The sequence below is a fragment of the Stegodyphus dumicola genome, chromosome 5 (assembly GCF_044657685.1).
Source record: "Stegodyphus dumicola isolate Sdum_Otavi_A_Nest chromosome 5, ASM4465768v1".
Taxonomy (NCBI): Eukaryota; Metazoa; Arthropoda; class Arachnida; order Araneae; family Eresidae; genus Stegodyphus; species Stegodyphus dumicola.
In genome coordinates, this window is record NC_140772.1 from 13135070 (window position 1) to 13154747 (window position 19678).

General features: G+C 35.1%; 1 long non-coding RNA gene across 1 annotated transcript in view; it reads right to left on the reverse strand.

The window, feature by feature from the left end:
* The window catches only part of LOC146997054 (uncharacterized), a 51878-nt gene extending 33511 nt beyond the window's left edge, over positions 1–18367 (reverse strand). Inside the window, exons 1-2 of the long non-coding RNA XR_015041087.1 lie at positions 18222–18367; positions 15568–15805 (exon numbers count right to left, since the gene is read on the reverse strand). This is a non-coding gene — a long non-coding RNA (uncharacterized LOC146997054). The remainder of the gene's footprint in view (positions 1–15567; positions 15806–18221) is intronic.
* Between the last annotated feature and the right edge of the window lie 1311 nt (positions 18368–19678).

Genomic DNA, 19678 nt, shown 5'->3' on the forward strand with positions numbered 1-19678 from the left:
AGTTTAAGACATGTATTTTCATGTAAAAATAAAATTGGATTCGGAAACATTGTTTTACTATTTTTTTTTTCAAAACGGTACTTAGTTTCCGAATATACAGATAATCGAAACCCCAAGAATAGTTTTTCCTACTACAAAGGCTGCATCAACGTGATCTCGGCATTTTGAGCCATCTTTATAGAGAACGATATAATTTCTGTATTTATGTCTATGTTTCGCAAAGATCGGTCTGTAAATGTCATTACTTGTACTAGATTTATCTCAGTGTTGGAAGGTAGCTAGAGACTGAATTTTCCTGTCTTCCCACAGTGGCATCTCAAAGAGATTCTCCAGCTGTGTATTTGTATTAGTCATATTATACTGTTCTGGTGAGGTGCTAACTCTTAAATCAAACGATGGGATACATGATGGGCGTGCCTGATATAAACGACAGCATGAATCATTGAGTAAGCATATTCTCCCGGAAGAGCCAGATATTAATAATAGGCCTGGTTATTCCCGGAATTTATTTCAAATTCCATTTGCTTTTCATTGTCTAAGAGTTCATTTTCATTCCCTTTTCTTAATAGCAATTCTATTTTAACTGTTATGTAGTTTATTAAACTAATGTTTTACTTTAGGCTCTAAGGGTCCATTCGATTCATCGAAAGATATGGAAGATGTAATGAACTCACTTCCGCCTCCTATGGCAGCGGCTGTGAAACCATTCAAGTCTCAATTACCGACTCTTGCAAAATCTATAGCAGACGTAAGAGAAAGCAAATTTTTACTTAACCTTTTGAGGTCGGGGCTTTGGTAGCAGTAAAAGCTACCAAAGGACGGGGAATCTTGAACCGAATGCTTTCCCCCCTTAAGAAATCACCTCCTATTTGCAACAAAGATTCTTGTGTGTAGTTTAACAAATTCTCAGAGGGGTGCATCTATGTCGCAAAAGGAAGACCTTTGCAAGAGATAAGTGGTTAAAACCCTAGGGACGTCAAATTTGACATTTCACCCCACTTTTCAGCTTGGAAAATGAGGGAAAAAGACATGGCCACTAAAGTGGACGAAGAGAGGACTTTTCAAAGAAAGGACTCTATGGCCATCTTTTCAAAGAGAGGACTCTATGGCCACTATAATGGCCATCCCGTCTTCAAAAGGTTAACGCACTTTTTTCTATAAATACTCGGCATTACTATTACTTCAAATACTCTGTTTCAAGAATTACTGTGCCAACTAAACGCTGTACTGTTTTCTGCAGCAAAACGCCGCAGTATTTTCTTCAGCAATTATTTAAAAAAATTTCCTTGCGTTTCGAAGATATACTTGTATATGAATTTTCAACTTAACAGAGGTTTTCTGAAACACTGCAGACTTATTTAATTCTGGTGATACTTTCTTTGTGTCTCAAATTATAATGGAAAAATGTACTACATAAACTGCAAGTGAATGAAAACATTTTGAGGTGTTGTTAAGTCCCATTGAGCAGTTACGTACACTGCTTAAGTACCGCCCTGTTTTTACAAACAAATGACATCTACTAAATATGAATCTAGTGTCTCAAAGTAATCAAAAGAAGGTTTTTTTCTAGATATAACATCAGTGATCTCATAATACGTTAAATATCGGAGTTCAAAATTATGATTCTGGATCGAGAATCTCATTTTGTATGCTTTTGTTTCTCTCAGCGTCTCTTAACGACGTTGCAATTGCAGAAAGAGTTGGAACTCTATCTCAACCTCTCTTGGCTTCCCAGTTTAAGAGTGACAGAGCGTTTAAAATATCATGCGCACAAGGTGGAAATATGCGAAATATTTTGTCACAAAGAGGATTAAATTACAAAACTATATGTGGCAACACAAACTTTCTGGTCACTGGAAACTGGTAGTTCGATCTATGTTTAAATCCTTGCAATCGGGCTGGTTGCATGGAAGGTTTCGTGGTTGTTCTCATATATTAATGTAGATAAGAGGTAGTTTCACTTAAAACAAACCTGCACGAAGGTACCAACCCCAGAGAGTGATAGCCCTGAAATGGCGTTTTATTAATAAATTAACTTAACCTAATTTACCTCAGCTTCTTAATTTACAAGAATCAATGATTGGCGAGCAAATGATTATCTGGAAACGGATGAATCATACAAGCAAATAACGAATTTGTTAGGCGTGACTAAAAGTATGTGCATTCGTGGTGCATTTTCTAAGGCAATTAGCTCGTATACACGTTACACATGGTAAAATCCAAGAAAAGCCTATGCAGCCAGCTTGTTTGCGGGATTAGAACACCGAACCTAACTACCAGTGTTGAGCGACTTTACCGCTCGGTCACTCGTGGGCCTTTATCAGGTCAAGATCCCTCATGTGCAACTGAGGAATCTTGTGCAACTCATGTGCGATCTTAGTTTGACTGATGTGATTACGGCAAAGCCTTGAGGAGCCTGCGTAAGGAAAGAGATGCTCTCGGGGAGGACTTTCTAAGGGAAACTGGTTCGTATACACGTTACAGACGGGGAAAGCAACGAAAACGCCCATGCAGCCAACCCGTTTACGGGATTCGAACCTCGGACCTAACTGCTAGTGTTCAGCAATTTTACCACTCGGCCGCTGGTGGGTCCAGACATCGATTTTAATTCGGCGCATTGAAGCAAAGCAAGAAAACCTGCAAAAGAAGATTCAGTGCTAAATCAAACTGTACAAAATCGCCATTTATATACATGTAGACCTAAATTTTTTAAAGAAGGAATCCGGGCCAGTAAAGATTCTATATATTATACATAGTAGAGGGGCATCAGTTCGCTTCATAAAGACGAATCAATATTCTATTTCGAGCCCGACGATTATCGTATGTTCATAACATTTTCCTCCTCCAAAAGACACACATCAACAGCTTAAGCGTTATAGCATAGCTATTTTCTTTATGGGACTGCAAGTTGTAGTAAGGGGGAGAGATGAAATGTAGACGTGGTGAAGGAAATACTTCGGATTTTATAACTGGGTTTCAGGCGAACCCAGTTACAAAATCCGTTTAACTTTAACACGTTCAACGCCGGGGCCAAATTTTATGTTCTTCGCCGTAAAACGGTGCTCGAATTTTTGCCGCGTTTTATCTGGCGGCTCGCGATTGTTAGCTGTTCAAACCTGTATACGAGTTGTACGTTTGCTAATAGTTGTTAATTATAATTGTTATTAAAAAGTTTTTATAATAAATAAATGTTAAATTTTTATTATTTTAATTTTCAGCGTATTATAACACAATCGAATGCGTACCATCGGTGGCATACGCCGCCCGATAAGACAGATTAATGCGGGCCACCGGTGGTACGCGCCGCCCGATGAAACAGACTAGTGCGGACCACCGGTGGCCTGCGCCGGCGTGAACGTGTTAATAATGACCACGAAAAACGTTGCATAATATTTTTGCATTAACTTAGCAAACTAAACTTGAAACTAGTAGGAAAAAATGACACACGTTTCATTTTCAGATAAAACCGATATTTTTCACTATAAAAATACTACTTTTGCCGTTTAAAATCGCGGAAAATTTCTGGATGGAAAAGATGCGGGTCATTCTGTAAGACACTAAAATTCCGTAACCGAAGCATGAAAATTTTTTAAAAAATTTTTCTTTTTTAAACCTAAGAGCCTATTTGCTGTGGGTGCTAGATACCTATAAAATACAAACTGGGTATCTTATCACAACAGTAGCACTCTCGGGAAACAATGATTACGAACCTGGCGGTTCCAGAACACTGCGGGAAGATAGTTTCCAGGGTTTCTTAAACTTTTCTTAGTCGCGACCCCTTTTTATCACAGAGATTTTTTTTGCGACCTATTTTGTGGGACCCCATATTGCGCAAATCCGACACACGCTTGAGTAAAACTGTCAACTTTTTCTCTTGTACTGCACTATATTATTGTAGTTTTACGTCATTAACTTTAATTTCTAATTTTAAGACATAGAACAATGTGAACATTTTAAGTAAGTAACCGACGAAAAAATGACACATGACAACATCACGTGCAAAGCAGGTAAAATACAAGTTTCTATTATAAAAAGAATGCGTCGAAAGGTTTTCGGTTTTGTCCTTTGTCTGTATTGTCTAATCTTTATCTATTTTCAGATACATTGTGTAAAAATATTTGGTAATTGTAAAATTATCGTAATAAGATAAGAGGACTCATACACCTTAAAATCCATAAGATGTTCGAATAGGTGACTGTTGCAAGAATTGGGATAACTTATTTATTTCAAAAGCAATTACTACCAACTTTTTACAGATGACTACATAATATAGCTGTTCTCTGAAATAGTAATCAGAAAGTTTGTGTTGCCATAAATATTTTCATAATTTAATCCGCTTTGTGACAACATTTTTAGTCATGTTACCAACTTGCGCGCACAGTTTAAAAACATTGTTTCATAATTTTATTCCATATTTAATATATAGCTTTTATAACATCTGGAAAGTACTTTGAACCTAAAATTCTAAAAATTTCATGTTAAATTTTTATTTTATTTTGAGATGAGTTTATAAAGTGCATTTTATTAAAAAATTTTGTAATGTTTTCGTCCATAAAATTTTTCAAAATTAAAATATTTATCAGATTTGTTGGTTCAGTTAGAAAATAGTGCCCATATAAAGAATTCCATCCAATTTCAAATATGTACCATTAGCCATTTTTAAAATATCATGCGCGCAAGGTGGAAACAAGGTGAAATATTTTGTCACAAAGAGGATTAAATTACAAAACTATTTGTGGCAACACAAACTTTCTGGTTACTAGTTTCCAAAGCAGCTATATCATGAAGTCAGCTGTAAAAAGTTGGAAGTCATTGCTTTTAAAATAAATAAAATATTCCAATTCTTGCAATAGTCACATATTGGAAGATCATGAGGGGTTTAAGGTGTACGAGTCCCCTTAAAGAAATATCAAAACTGCTAAAATTTTTGGCGACCCACAGTTTAAGAAAACCTGTTTAATCCGGTTGGACCAAAGGGACCTCCGGAGTCTGGTGGCATCGGTAGCGGCAGGGTCGTCCTTAGGCCATTGGCTGCCCGCGTACTTTCCGAAGATTGTCGCCATCAAGTTAAAAAAATGCTCAATGATGAATTAAATTTTTATTTCATATTAAGTACTTACACGTGAAAAATTGTATAAAAAGTACTTACACATGACAAGTATAATGAATTTAAAATATTTAGTCGTGGTACCGCGAGAGTCCAGCTGCCGCGTAGTTTACGCGCTGAACGCCCCCACTAAGAACAGCCCTGGGTAGCGGGCATGGCTTGCCATTTGACCGGAATTCCGTGTAGTCCCACGGTATCAGTGGCGGTGCAGCGGCCATTCAGTTGTTTAAGACCGTCAATCTGCGTCATTCCTTCAGTGCGGAGCTGCCCGCATAGAACTGGCAGGAACACTTTGACGACAAGTCAAATCTTCAGGCCAATACAGCCGCACTTCTGGTCTCTGATCGCCGGGAGTGGTGATCCCGGTCGAACAGTTCAGCTATGAGTTTCCAGAGATGGCGGCAGTGGTGAATTTTCTTAAGCTTTCGATGGGAGCTAATTATCTGACAGATCCACCTCCCGCCCAATACTGAGGTTTTAATTTGGGGTCGGGCTTGGTTGTGCGTCGGGGTCATAGTTATCACCACTCGGACTACGAGGAGCAAAACAACTGCTTTAACTTTCATACAGCAGCTTTTAATCTCTCCGACGGTATCAGTATAAACGGCCAACCAATTCAGAGGTACAGTAATAATTTTTTCACAGATGGCTCCAAAACTGAGAACGGCACGGGCAGCGCCTTCTGTAGACTAGAAAATGGAGTTGTAACATTCGAGTGGAAAAGGAAATTAGGCTCGAACAACTCGGTATACCAAGCAGAGCTTCTAGCTATCAGTGCTGCAATTAGATATGCGAACACATGTCAACAGGAGAAATTCTCCATACTCAGTGATTCGGCATCAAGTCTGGCGGCTATCGCAAGTCCAAACAGCCGGATTCCTTCGGTATATCGAATTCAGAAACAGCTTCTGACAATGCCTATTTCGCAAAGATCCACTTTAAAATGAGTTCCCGCTCACACAGGGATTGAAGGCAATGAAGCCGCTGACCTACTGGCCAAGCAGGCAGCCAACTGCACGGATATATTAGAAAGACCAACTAAACTTCCTTGGTCTCATATTAAGCGAACAACTTTGACAAGTCTGCTACAAAATTGGCAAAGTAGATGGACAGAGGCAGAGGTAGAACGAAGGACATTTCGCTTACTGCCAAAAGTTAACATGGAAATAAAGACCCACTGTGCTAGCCTAACACAGTTCTTGACAGGTCATGGACCACTCCCAGTATACCTCGACAGATTCAGACTTAGGGATACTCCTTTCTGCGAATGCGGAGAGGAAGGCGACACGGACCATTATTACTTCCATTGTGTACATACAAGAACCTGGCACCTGAAGAAACCAGCGGACTGTGCCTGGGCAATGTGGACGTCTAACACACTCAAAAACAGAATAGCCCTTGATAAAATAGAGAAAATCTCAAGACACTGCCTAAGCAGAAACAACCGTGGATAATATTATAATGTTTTAAACGTTCAGAACTTAAAGCAGATAACCAGAATAACGCTTAGTGCCTTGCAGTTATCAAATATGTAAAAACTGTTATTAGTATATAATATTCAACATTTTTACTCTGGAGTCTTCCCCGCCGTGATGGTATATAATTCCGTTTGGTTCATGTCCGTGGTCGGAAGCCATCATAGCGGTGCACTCACTCACCTTAGATAGCCGTAGCAGCTGTACATAAACATACCTGCAAAACTCAAAGAAATAATTGTATTTACTTGAGCAAAATTCACATGCGTGAAATAATTCGGTTCAGCCGTTTTTGTTTACCTTAATTTTCAATTTAGGAATTAAATTATATTGAATTTTAATGAACTTTCATTCTAAAAGTACATATGTCACACCACTTATTTTGGTAAATTACCTGTGAAATTGCATGAACTATAAAAACACCATTAAATATTATTTTAAAGAAGATGACTCTCCCTTTGTCGTAAATTAAATACAACTTACATTTTATTTAATTATTCTAATGATATTATCAAATAATTTCTCACAAGGAAGGTTTTCCAATCTTGATTTTTCAATTTTTCTGAAAAAGTATTTAGGAATGCAATTCATTTAAAATTACGTAGCAGTAAAAAAGCTAGCTGCTAATAATGATAAACAAAAAATTACAAAGAATAACAAGATTTGATGACTCAGCGCTCTTTTATTTTGTTCTCTTCTAGCAAATTTTAAAATTTTCAAAAACCATCCCCAAATTGATCGATTCAAGCAGAGAAAGTACAAACAAAAATCTGAAATATTCCATATTTTAAATTACGTCCAAAGGGGGGCTTTTTTTTAACGTTTTGTGCGTTACCTTTATTTATTAAATATCATAATCTACGTACTTAAAATATAAAATTCAGTTCAAGAGCAATATCGCAATTTAATTTTAAAATGAGCATATTTTTAGAATTATCGATACAATCTCGCGCGCTGAAGATAAATTTTATTTTTCTTACAGTGCTGCTATGGCTCGCTTTGAAATCGTTTAGTTTTTTCTAATCAAAAATTCGTTGGAAATGTTACAAAATCTCAAATCGGTAATAAAACTAATTTCAAATTCAAGCTTCCACATGCCCATATTCTATGGAAGATTACGTTATTCAAATTTGGATGGCTCTAGGTATTGTTTTATCCCAGTGCGAGAAACATACATCCACTTATGCAGATTCTTCATTATTTAATTTATTTACATATAAGACAGTGATAACATAGGGTGGCAACGATTTGAAAAGTGATACAGCGTTTTAACTCTTTGTCGCATAACAAATAATCTAGAGACGTTAAACGACAATGTTTGTATATTTTCTACTTCAAATAACGTTAGTAATAATAAAAAAATTAATTTTATTCAAATTTTGTTTTAAATAATTGCTACACTTTGCTCACTACAGTGGACAGCATGCGTATGCATACAAATCTCTTCCCAAAGATTTACGGTCATTGCATTTGAAATCATTTCCTGCCTTGTTTGCAGTGATCATTCCCATCTTCTAAATGGTAAATCTACAACTGACATGTACGTACAGATCCCCCAAAATACCTTAATTTCGTCGATTGTAATTGAATTCATTTTGCTACGGTTTTGTAACCTGTACCTATTGGACTCAAATGTCAAATATTCTAGAAATTCCTTGCCAAATAAACATTTCCAGTGGTGTTTTGGCTTGATAAGCAGTACATTTTGGTTTCAATTCACTCTTTTCGGTAGATCTTTATCTACCCATTCCATAATTTTCTCACACCGACATTTAAAATGTCTAAAATGAGTAATTATGAATAAAAAACGGCAGAATAAGTGAGTGTGTGTATTTAATTATGGCAAAGCACACGAGGGCTCTCTGCCTAAGAGGAGGGATGCCTTCGTGGAGGACTTTCTAAGGGAAACTGGCTCGTATACACGTTACACATGGGGAAAACCACGAAAACGACCATGCACCCAGCCCGTTCGGGGGATTCGAACCTCGAACCGAACTACCAGTGTTCAGCGACTTTACCGCTCGGCCGCTGGTGGGCACTGCAGAATAAGAAAATGTAAGCAATATTATATAATGTTTACTACGAGAAATTGTACTAACTTGGAAACAGAAGTAACAGCCATTTTCCAAATAGCAATGCTTTACTTAATGATGCTATATAGCCATCTATGATAGAGAGTTGAAAGTTCTGGTGTGGTGTGGTGTGGTGTGGTGTATTTAATTACGGCAAAGCACACTAGGGCTATCTGCCAAAGGGGAGGGATGCCTTTCGTGGAGGACTTTCTAAGGGAAACTGGCTCGTATACACGTTACACATGGGGAAAACAACGAAAACACCCATTCAGCCAGCCCGTTCGCGGGATTCGAACCTCGGACCGAACTACCAGTGTTCAGCGACTTTACCGCTCGGCCGCTGGTGAGCCCAGTTGAAAGTTCTAATAATATAGAATGAATAAACACAGGAATGGAATCTGTTAAGGCATTTACAGAAGGATAAACAAATTAAAACTATTGTTTACTAGAGTGGACATGATGCAACAAAGGGTTAAAGTTTTCGGCGCAAAATGCCAGAACGAAATTAATAGCCCTTCAGGGCAAATTGCCGCTTTGGACTAAAAAACAGATTTATTTCGGCGGTTAGTTCATACAAAATAAAAGATTTAATAGAAGTGATGAAAATTTAATCCTTGAAATATTAAGTCAAAATACTAGAAAATCGAATAATTTTACCGTGGAAAAGAGGACTCATATTTAGTCATTTTAGCACTACTACTACGATTCGCAATGATAAATATTCTAATGACGGATTGAATGTATAGGTCAAAAGAAAATTCAGTAAAAAATTATCAAAATAGCAATCCGTTTTACACCGGTTGGCAGTTAGGGAACTGAATGAAATTACAAAAGTTACAAAACTCAAACGCCACCAGCAGTCGAGACATTTGATGTTACATTTTTATGTTTGGTAGTGAGAGATATTTGATGTGGGTTCAAATCCTAATGTACGACGGCGTGCATATGTTGCCCGGTGAGTAATGTAAATACTAGCCACCTCCCTTAAGAAGTAATTTTTTTTAAAGACTACAATTTTTTACTTATTTAATTTCATTTTGAACACATTGCAAGCTACAATTTGAAATTTTTAAATAGTTTCTTTTATTATGTCTCCGAATTTCACTACTTTTCCCCTTATAATCGCGTGACACAGGATTAAAGTTCATGTTATTAGCCCAAAAGAGCTCTTAATCTCCAAACGGTATTTTTTGCGTAGAATCACCAAAAGCGTTAAATCACTTTTCAAATTGTTGCCACCAAATGTTACTGTCCAGTATTGTATTTAAAGAAATTAAATAATGAACAATCTGCAAAAATAATGTACGTATAATGTACATAATGTACGTATGTTTCTTTCATTGGGAAAAAAACTATCTAGAGCCGTTCAGTTTTGAATAGCGTAGTCCTCCACCCGAACATGAGCCCCTGGAAACCCAAGTTATTTTTTGAATTTCGAATTTGTTTTATAATCTATTTTATATTTTGTAAAGAATTTTTGATTAAAAAAGTCAACAATTTTATAGCGAGCAGTGGCAACACTACGGAATAAAACATTTTTGTGTTCAGTGCGCGAGACTGTCTAACGGAAATTCTAAAGATATGCTGTTTTTAAATATTTTTAGCCCAAACGTGTAGGTGTATGTAAATGAAGAAAAGCCCCTTTCGAACGTAATATAAAATCTAAAGGCACTTTTTCCTCCAAATTCATTATTTGACAAAATCTACTGATTCAATTTTAAATTTGTCACCCAATTTTTCAAAACCAGTCTTCTCCGGTTGATTTGGCGAGAACTGGTCCTATAGCTTCGTCAAGTGCAGTTTCCCTTCGACTGTCATTCTTTTAAAATGTCAGAAATTAGATTTCTCTTTCTAACATACAGTATTTGCCGGCGTATAAGACCCTTGTTCATACACATTTTTCAAGGATTATCACGAATTTACAGTATTTTAAATATAAAGTAATACAAATACAAAGTAATACTATCTGCAAATACCCAATCTATCTGGGTAAGAAAACCTTTTAATCTTCTTCGTCAAAATCCAGACACTCATCTTTAGAGCTAAATGAAGAGTCACTTAAAATCTCTTCTAGATCAGCATCCGAGTCCTCATACAACAAATTGTCCTCTGTACCATCCAGTGCATTAATAATGCCACACTTCTTAAAGGATTTAACAACTGTCTCTGTTTTTAGAGCATCCTGTAAAGCTGTGATCCATTCAAAATCGCATAATTCCGATTAGAGGAAATTTCTAGTAATGAATGTAATGGAAAACTGAGTATGGGCGTACAAAAAGACGCAGCCCGTCTTTCAGAAGAAAAAAAAAAGTGCGTCTTATACGCTGGCAAATACGGTATATTGGTTAAAATCTGTTCATATCATTTTTGCTGTACGGATTTTATACCACCAAATAAACAAAGTTTAGAATTAAGTCTAAAACAATGTCCTATCAAAAACAAAGTCCAACATTAAAAATCAGCGTAAATTTTTTAAAATTAAAATTTTTTAATTGTTAAAAAATGTAAATTTTTTAAAATTAAAATTTTTTAATTGTTAAAAAATACCTAGCTAACCGCAAATTAAAATAAAGTTATTCCCAGCTTGTAAACATAAAAACATTTAAAAAATAAGCATCACTTTAAGGGAATAAGTACAAGTTAATATAAGTAAAATGTGAAGAATTTCATTGTAATTTGAATCAAAGAATAGGTTGAAATGCTTTGCAAAGCGAATGTTGTGAGAATATTTTCTTGGCCTGAAAGGTTACAAAACTAAAAGAATTTTTAATCATTTGAGTAATAAAATTTTACTTATAATTTATTTCTGGAACGTTTGGAAATATAGCGTTCTATAGAAAAAATATTTTTAACAATATATAACGTATATTTTGCATATTTTTATATTTTTCACAGCAAATTCTTACAAAAAATGTGTCGTTGACAAAAAATAACTTCTTTCCGTTTTCTTCTTTAATATTTGTTAGAGTTCTAAAAATTCAGCAATTAATTTTATAACTTTCTTTTGGGCAGTGTAGAATGAAGTATATTTTCCGTTAAAGAATCAAGTATATTTTCTCTTAAATCCATTTAAGGTTCAATCAAATGCAAATTGTGATTCTATTGGAAGCTGGTTAAACGTGAATATTACTGGGAACCAGCAATACGCAAAAATCCGAAAATACTTGTTTATTCAGAAGTACATAATACCATAAAAAATTAGTTAATCTAAATAAGTTTTAATAGAATCCATATCAGAATAGAACAGAATAAATCAGAATAGAATAGATCAGAACAGAATAAAATAGATCAGAACAGAATAGAATAAAATAGATCAGAACAGAATAGAATAGATCAAAATAGAATCAGTTCCATCAATCAGAATTGTTAAATATACACAGGATCTACTATATTTCACAAAGCTTTAAAATTTCGTCCAAAAAAATCACCATTGGCGATAGAAAACTCAGTTTTAAAAATTTCTTTTTTGATTACCTACACCAAATTAGCAGTTCTTGTTTTTATTACTCAACAGTTTTGGATGAGTAGAATCATATATAGCAGTAACTTTTTTTTGCTTCATGCACCTTTTTTACCATTGTTTAGACGACCATACTTCCCTTTCCCATACTCGAAAAGCACATATACATTTATTTTTAATTTAAATTACCTTTTAATGTATTTTATAAATTAAAGAAGGAAAACTATAGAAAATGTTCATAAGTACCAAAACTTGAATAAAAGTTTTTTTTTAATTCATAAAATAAAACTAAATTCTTAACGGATAAATAAAAGGCTGATCGCATTCCCCTCATGAATCTATGAAATCCTCCCCCCCCAGGAGCGAATTCTTCCTTGGTTGAAAATTCCTGATACAGTAAGACCCCGCTTAACGCGGGGGATACGTTCCATCAAAGTAGAGCGTAATGCGAAACAGCGCTAAACGAGGCTATCTTTACATGTAAATATTGGGGTTAGGGGAAGATGGCTAGGAAATTGGTTAGGTATTAAATTTAAAAAGTATGTTTTTTAATAAAAATAAAACCAAACATTTATTTCTTAAAGCCCAAATTAATACCACATTATTATTTCTTGCAAAAATAAAAACAAAATATAAATAACAAAACGAATATTCTTAAAAAAAAAATAAAATAAAATAAAATTCTAAGTCAGTCATATTTAGTTAGCCTTCCGCGTTTTCAGTGTTCTGCCTTTTTGTGACAAAAGCATCTAATGTTGTTTGCCTTTTTCTTTTGCGTTGTTCTCTTAAAAGTTCTTCATAAACCGATAGAGCATCTCTAACACCACGCCTTACTTTTGAGCTCCTGTCAAAATTCGGATCATTTTCAATGAATTGATCCATTATTTCAGTTATGGTAGACAAACTCCTTTTTACAAACGCCATCGAAAGTTCTTTTTGCTCTTCTTCTGAATCACTGCTGTCAACATTTTTGTTTTCTTCTTGTTCAGTTAATTCCTTGAGCTCATCATTAGAAAGACTAGCCGCTGCTTCTTGAATTATTTCTTCGACATCTTCCACATTTACCCCTTCAAAATATGTCTGTACAATACCGCACCAAACAAGAAATATAAGTACACTCTTTCGGATATGTATTTGAAACCTATCGCTGCATAATATTTCGGGGAATCCCCGTATGCTGCAAGCGATTTCGTGGAATCCCCGGGTTGAAATAAAAGAGCGCTAAACCGAAACAGCGCTAAACGAAACAGCGTTAAGCGGGGTCTTACTGTACTTTCATAAACATTGAAATTCTATCACAGGAAGGCTTTCTTTGTCATAAATACTAAATGTAGGGCACTAACAAGCATTTAAGTATTTAGTTACAAATCTCAAGTCAAAATCGTGCGACTCTTAAGTTACACGATTTTAACTTTAACCTATTACGTAATCGTTAAGTTACACGATTTTAACTTAAACTACAGTTTAACCTATTACGTTACAAATAAACTTTTGTTTATTATATTATAATGTAAATTCGTTACTTAGCCAATAAATGCCGTTTCTTCCTAAAACATTTTAATTTCTTTTACATTCAAATGATAGAAAAGAATGCTTTTTCAAAATTGGCAACGAGAGTATAAATTCTAAAAGTGTACCTGTAACTCTTATGTTATTATATTTACCAAAACATGGATTTAAACATTTGGGACTTACCTAACGATGAAACATCTTCCGTGCAACTGCTTCAGGAACAAGGAATTATTCACGCTGAAAGAAAATGCACGAAAAGCCATGAAATGAAACTCTACTTCAATTTAAACGAAACACCGAAATGCATATGTGAAGATATCACTGCCGAGGAGAGAAAAAATTACTTTCTAAAAATTGGTTTTAAGGATCGAAAATCAATTTCTTAACGACAATTCGTTTCATTTATGCATGGTGTTTAGAATTAACTTCCCTTGAATTTCGTTATTGTCAACTTGATATCAATCACTGCACGTCGATTGGTTGGTTTGGTAGATAGCAAAGCAAACTAGGGCTCTCTGTTTAAGGGCAGGACTATGCTTTCGTGGAGGACCTTTTAAGGGAAACTGGCTAGTATCGTTACACATCGGGTGGGGTGGGGTGGGGTGGGGTGTGGTGTGGTGTATTTAATTATGGCAAAGCACACTAGGGCTATCTGCCTAAGGGGGAGGGATGCCTTCGTGGAGGACTTTCTAAGGGAAACGGGCTCGTATATACGTTACACATGGGTAAAACCCATGCAGCCAGCCCGTTCGCGGGATTCGAACCTCGGACTGAACTACCAGTGTTCAGCGACTTTACCGCTCGGCCGCTGGTGGGCCTCGTTACACATCGGGAAAATACAAAAACGCCCATGCAAACGCCCAGCCCGTTTGCCCCAAAAGGAAACCAGGTTGAACTACCAATGTTCAGTGACTTTACCGCTCGTTTGCTGGTGGGCCTGCACGTCGATTATTGGAACAGTTACATAAGGGAAGTCTGTGGCCATGCAGACTTGGTATATTATATATCATTCTGAAGCCATATCTAAGGATTGGGTTAGATTATTTAATTATGGCAAAGCACACGAGGGTTATCTGCCTAAAGTGATGATGCCTTCGTGGAGGACTTTCTAAGGAAAACTGGCTCGTATACACGTTCCACATGGGAAAACCCCGAAAACGCCCATGCACCCAGCCCGTTCGCGGCATTCGAACCTTTACCGTTATTAGTCTTTACCGCTCGGCCGGCCATATCTAAGACCATCAGTTAAAATGGGCGGCACTGGTAATATTGTCGAAGTTGACAAAAGTTATTTTCGCGTCGTAACAAACAACGTATCTTTCCGCCCCAGAGGGTGTACGGCGGTATATACGGAGGAAAAAGAATGATTTTAAGTTGCTAATGCCTAAACGCTCTGCCAGAACTTTGCTTAGATTAAAGAAAATATTGTTGACGGCACTATAATACACCGAGAAGGTATAACACTGAAGTGTCAACAAAGAAACGATTTCAACATTTCTACATTAAACAAATTTATGGATCCCAATATTGATTGTCCAATATTATTATTACGCAAGGTTATGGGCAGTGCGACTGGTTACGGCCAAACGTCAGCGCGTCATAGGCCGTAACCAGTTGTTATTTAAATGAAGTTAAAAGCGTCCTGAAACGCAAATATAATCAGGTATTTTAAATGATATCCGCAGTTTCATGACTTCACGTTAATCTTAGTTCTCTAACCTATTTTTTTCCTGATTTTTGGAGGAATTTTAATTCACATTACATATTTCTAATTTTACGAATATCTTATGTTCCCTCCCCCTCGGAAGTTTCTTCAACTTAACCGTATCGTAAATATTTTGGCGATTATTTTTATGTTTCAAGTCTTTCGCCAAATCATCAGCTTTTGGGGATACCTTAATCTGGTCTCGATAACAGAAACGATACCAAAAGGTCTTTTACCTGACAATAGTGTATGCGAAAATAGCTACCAATATGAAACTTTATGTCAACGACGAAACCATTCGAAGGTGCAATATTAACAATTGCAAAACGAAGAAAGGCCTCCGCTTTGGAAATTGCATTCAGCAGTTCCAGAATACTCGTTCCTCACTATTATTATATTTTAGGTATTCTTGAGCACAGGAGTTGACGTCCATGAAATGGTGTAACAAACGGCTTAATGCAGGGCTGCAGTTGACTGGAAAAAAAACATAATAAAAATAAATGGAATAGTTAGATTAATAATGAATAAAATAATAGTAAAAACTTAAGATGGGATAAAATAATAGTAAGTATACGGATTCTATTAACCCTGCGGAAGTCGCACCAAGAAAAGTTACTAGAGTGGGCGCGTGGGGTATCACATACCCCAGTATTTAAATACGATAAAAATAGTTTTATTTTGTTTTAAAGCTGTTTTCCTTGTTCTCGTGTATTATAAATACGTGAATAATAATTGGGTTTAAAAAAATTACCAAAATAATCTTAGAGTTAAAATTAAGATAAATGAAAATAAAAAATAAACATCATGCCTCTAAGTTTCGTTGCATCTCTAATACACCATACTTAATTTATTTCTTTATACTTTGAACGAAATACATTCATGTGTTCTTGGCACAGAATGTTTTCACATTTTAAACATTGCATTCACGTTCTTCTGTCCTTGGTGCGAGGGCAATTTATCACATCTTTCACACTTAGTTGTTTCTAATTTCTCATGTATTCGTTTTAATTCTTCGTCGAAATTTTGCTTTTGTTTTGCATGCAGTAAGTCAGTTTCTTGGTAAAGTATTAATCTCTGATCTTTGTTCAATACTTTTTTTCATTAATTGTAATGCTAAGTCCTTCAAAAACAGACTTCTGTTTCTGGTTGGTGGATTAGCAGTTGAATGTAATATATTTCAAGCATTTATTAGAGCACTATTCAGTGCAGGAAAGAAAATTATCTTTGGCCACCTCCTTGTTATACTGGCAATTCAATAATTGGTTGACATTTCATTCCCCATATCCACTGCTCCTTTAGTCATATTATAAAAACATAATTCCTGACGTTTTATTTTCTCCGATAGTATCATCTATAGTTGAAATCCTTATATAATGTTGAAAGCATAAGAACAGTTTTTCCTTTTTTAGGAACATTAGGAATTAATGTTTTATCTTTTGCGAAACCAAAAACAGTGTAGAAAATATTCCTAGTTTCATCTTCAGTTTCCGAAATGCAATCTTCATCGTTTTCAAATATTTCTAATAAATCTCACAGGCGTTGCATCTCCAACTCATAGGGAATCATTCTTTTTACCATAATGCAGTTAGAAATTTTTAAGAATTTAATGTCAAGTACTTTAAAATCACTTGCGAGTAGAAATATTTACTGTTACTTTCTAGAAATAAATTTCTGAACTAAATATTCGGTCAGAAAAACACTTACGCGAACAGGCGCGTGGGGTGTGTCATACCCCAGTTCCAACAAAATACCGATAAATCTTTTTCTGAAACACGCAGGCAAAGAAAAAGCGGTTCTGAAAGCCAATCACAACTAGAAACTCAGCTACTGAATGCAGCACAGAATTTTAGTTTCACAAGTTAGTTAGGATTAGGAAATATTTTCATTAGTTAGTTAAGACATCCGTGTCCAAATTTTAATGTAATTCAGGCAATAATCCCACAAAATAACATATATAATTATTCTAGTAATAGTTCATATTTCATTCAATTTCTAATATACGTATAAAACTATTTACAATTTAACGAAAGCAGTATAAATAATTCATGGCTATAAAGCGACAATAACTAAACTGTTAATAAGTCTTTTAAAATAAGAAAGTCAATCTATTGTATATTATGACTGCAAAATTTAAGTTTATAAATTTTCACACCCTATGATCGGCTTATCAATATATTCTATGAATAAACATTAAAAATTTTAAAATTTAGAACGTTGCATGAGGATAGGAAGAAAAATCTATCGAGATGATTTAGTTATTAATTTTCAAATATAAAACCAAACTTATTTAGAAATAAATTATATTTTACATGATGTAAATTTTTCACTCTAAAGTCTTAAGCACATTAACGTAACCGCCTTGGCGCAATTTGGACAGTTTTTACACATGAAAAAGTAAAACATATAGGGTGAATGTTCGTAGTTTTTGCGCCTTTTTATAGAAAGTTTCCCAAATAATCCATAATTATCATAAATCGGTAACTATCAACATATGAAAAGAAAATGTAAAAATATATTTACGGGTGCCCCTTGGCGATAGTTGGCGGTACATGGATACCGAGTTTGTTCAATTATTTAACTTGTTATTTTGCTTTATATAGCGGCAATTTTTGCACCCAAATTCGCCGCTAAACAAATCCAAAATAACAAGTCAAAGAATTGCACAAACTCGGTATCCATGTACACATCAACCTATTTTCACTGAAAAAACATCAGAGCATTGCACCCCCCTTCACTTTGTCTATGTACACATCGATTTATATGCACTTAAAAAGTCAAAGGACCAGCCAACAAAAAATATATAATCTCAATAAACTACATTTTAAATCAAACAATGAAATAATATAAAGGAAATTTATCTTAGCACTGCACAAAAGAAATATCCACTTACCTTACTTACGTGTCTTCTGCCAAACAAAATTCCTTAACAGCATCCAAAAACTTCTTAAAATTATCTGAACTAGAATCCGTGTACTGGCTAAAAAAATATCACTAGTAAATTAAACGAGATTCTTGCATGAAGAACATGTTGTTCAGTTTTTTTCTTATTTTTTTATTCACATCACATACAAAAACATACTGAAAAATCCAAGTGCAATTAATCCGAGAAACAAGAAATAAAAAGCTAGCCTACTAAGCCAAAAAATACGTTACATAGAATTCTAAAGATTCGTTTACATAAACATTTACCTCACGGCTTGCAGGGAAAGAATTCAGACGACCGATCTGATTACATGATCACTTTATTTTTATAACTTCCCCCCCCCCCCATGAACCACAGGCGTTCATCAAACTTGTATATAATTAGTATATACGCGTACAACAAAAACACTAGAGTTCCAGACACAAAGAAGAAAATTTAAATGGAACATTAGGAAATTTGGTACTATTCGGGTTCGAGGGCCGTAAAAAATCGCCAAACTAATGTTGATGCCAATGCTGCCAAAAAAAATTGTGGCAACTCTAATAATTGCGGCAAGAAAGGAAGTATAATAGTAAATAACTATCTAAGATTGATGTTTTAATTTAGATGAAAGGTTAATTTCATATAATACTTTTTTATTATTATAATTTATATGAAAAAAACTAAACATGACTGAATGGAAGCATAAGAGTAAATAACTATTTCAAATCATTATTATAATTTATATAAAAATTGCTAAACATAACTGAATGGATAAATTATTCGCTATTTCGCTACCGACTATCGCTAAAGCATAATTTCGCTACCAACTTATCGCTAAAGCATAATTTCATCTCGTTGATTGTTCAAACGTAATTTTCTATAATGAATGATGCCTTTTCTTTGAAAACATTCTCGGTAAAGTGCAGAATCGCTCAGGTATTTGTTTGCCGCTTTTTACAAGGGTAAAAACAATTGAATTTTTGTCAATTTTCTTTTACTTTTTAAGTGAAAATATGTCGTTGTGTACATAGTCATTGCGCAGTGCCATTTTTGTGCAATTCTAGGATTTTTTTTAAGTGAAAATAGGTCGATGTACACATGGATTCCCAGTATGTGCAATTCTTAGAAACGCGTCAAGCAGTGCGTGAATCTGGACTTTACCCAAAATTCTATTGCCGACTTTTCGTCATGTGCAATTCCCAAATTGTTAAATCCATAGGATATCAAAAAAGGATTTAAAAATTAAACTAGTATGTCAATGGCGTCTTAAGAAATATAGAACTATATAAACTTACGCAATCTAAAATCAACGCGTACGCTAGATTTGGCGCGCTGTTAAATGGTCGCGTTTGCTAGATTTGGCGCTTTTGCGCATACATTTTTGCTTCATTTATTTTACGGCCCTCAAAACCGAATAGTACCGGAAAGGGTAAAATATAGCA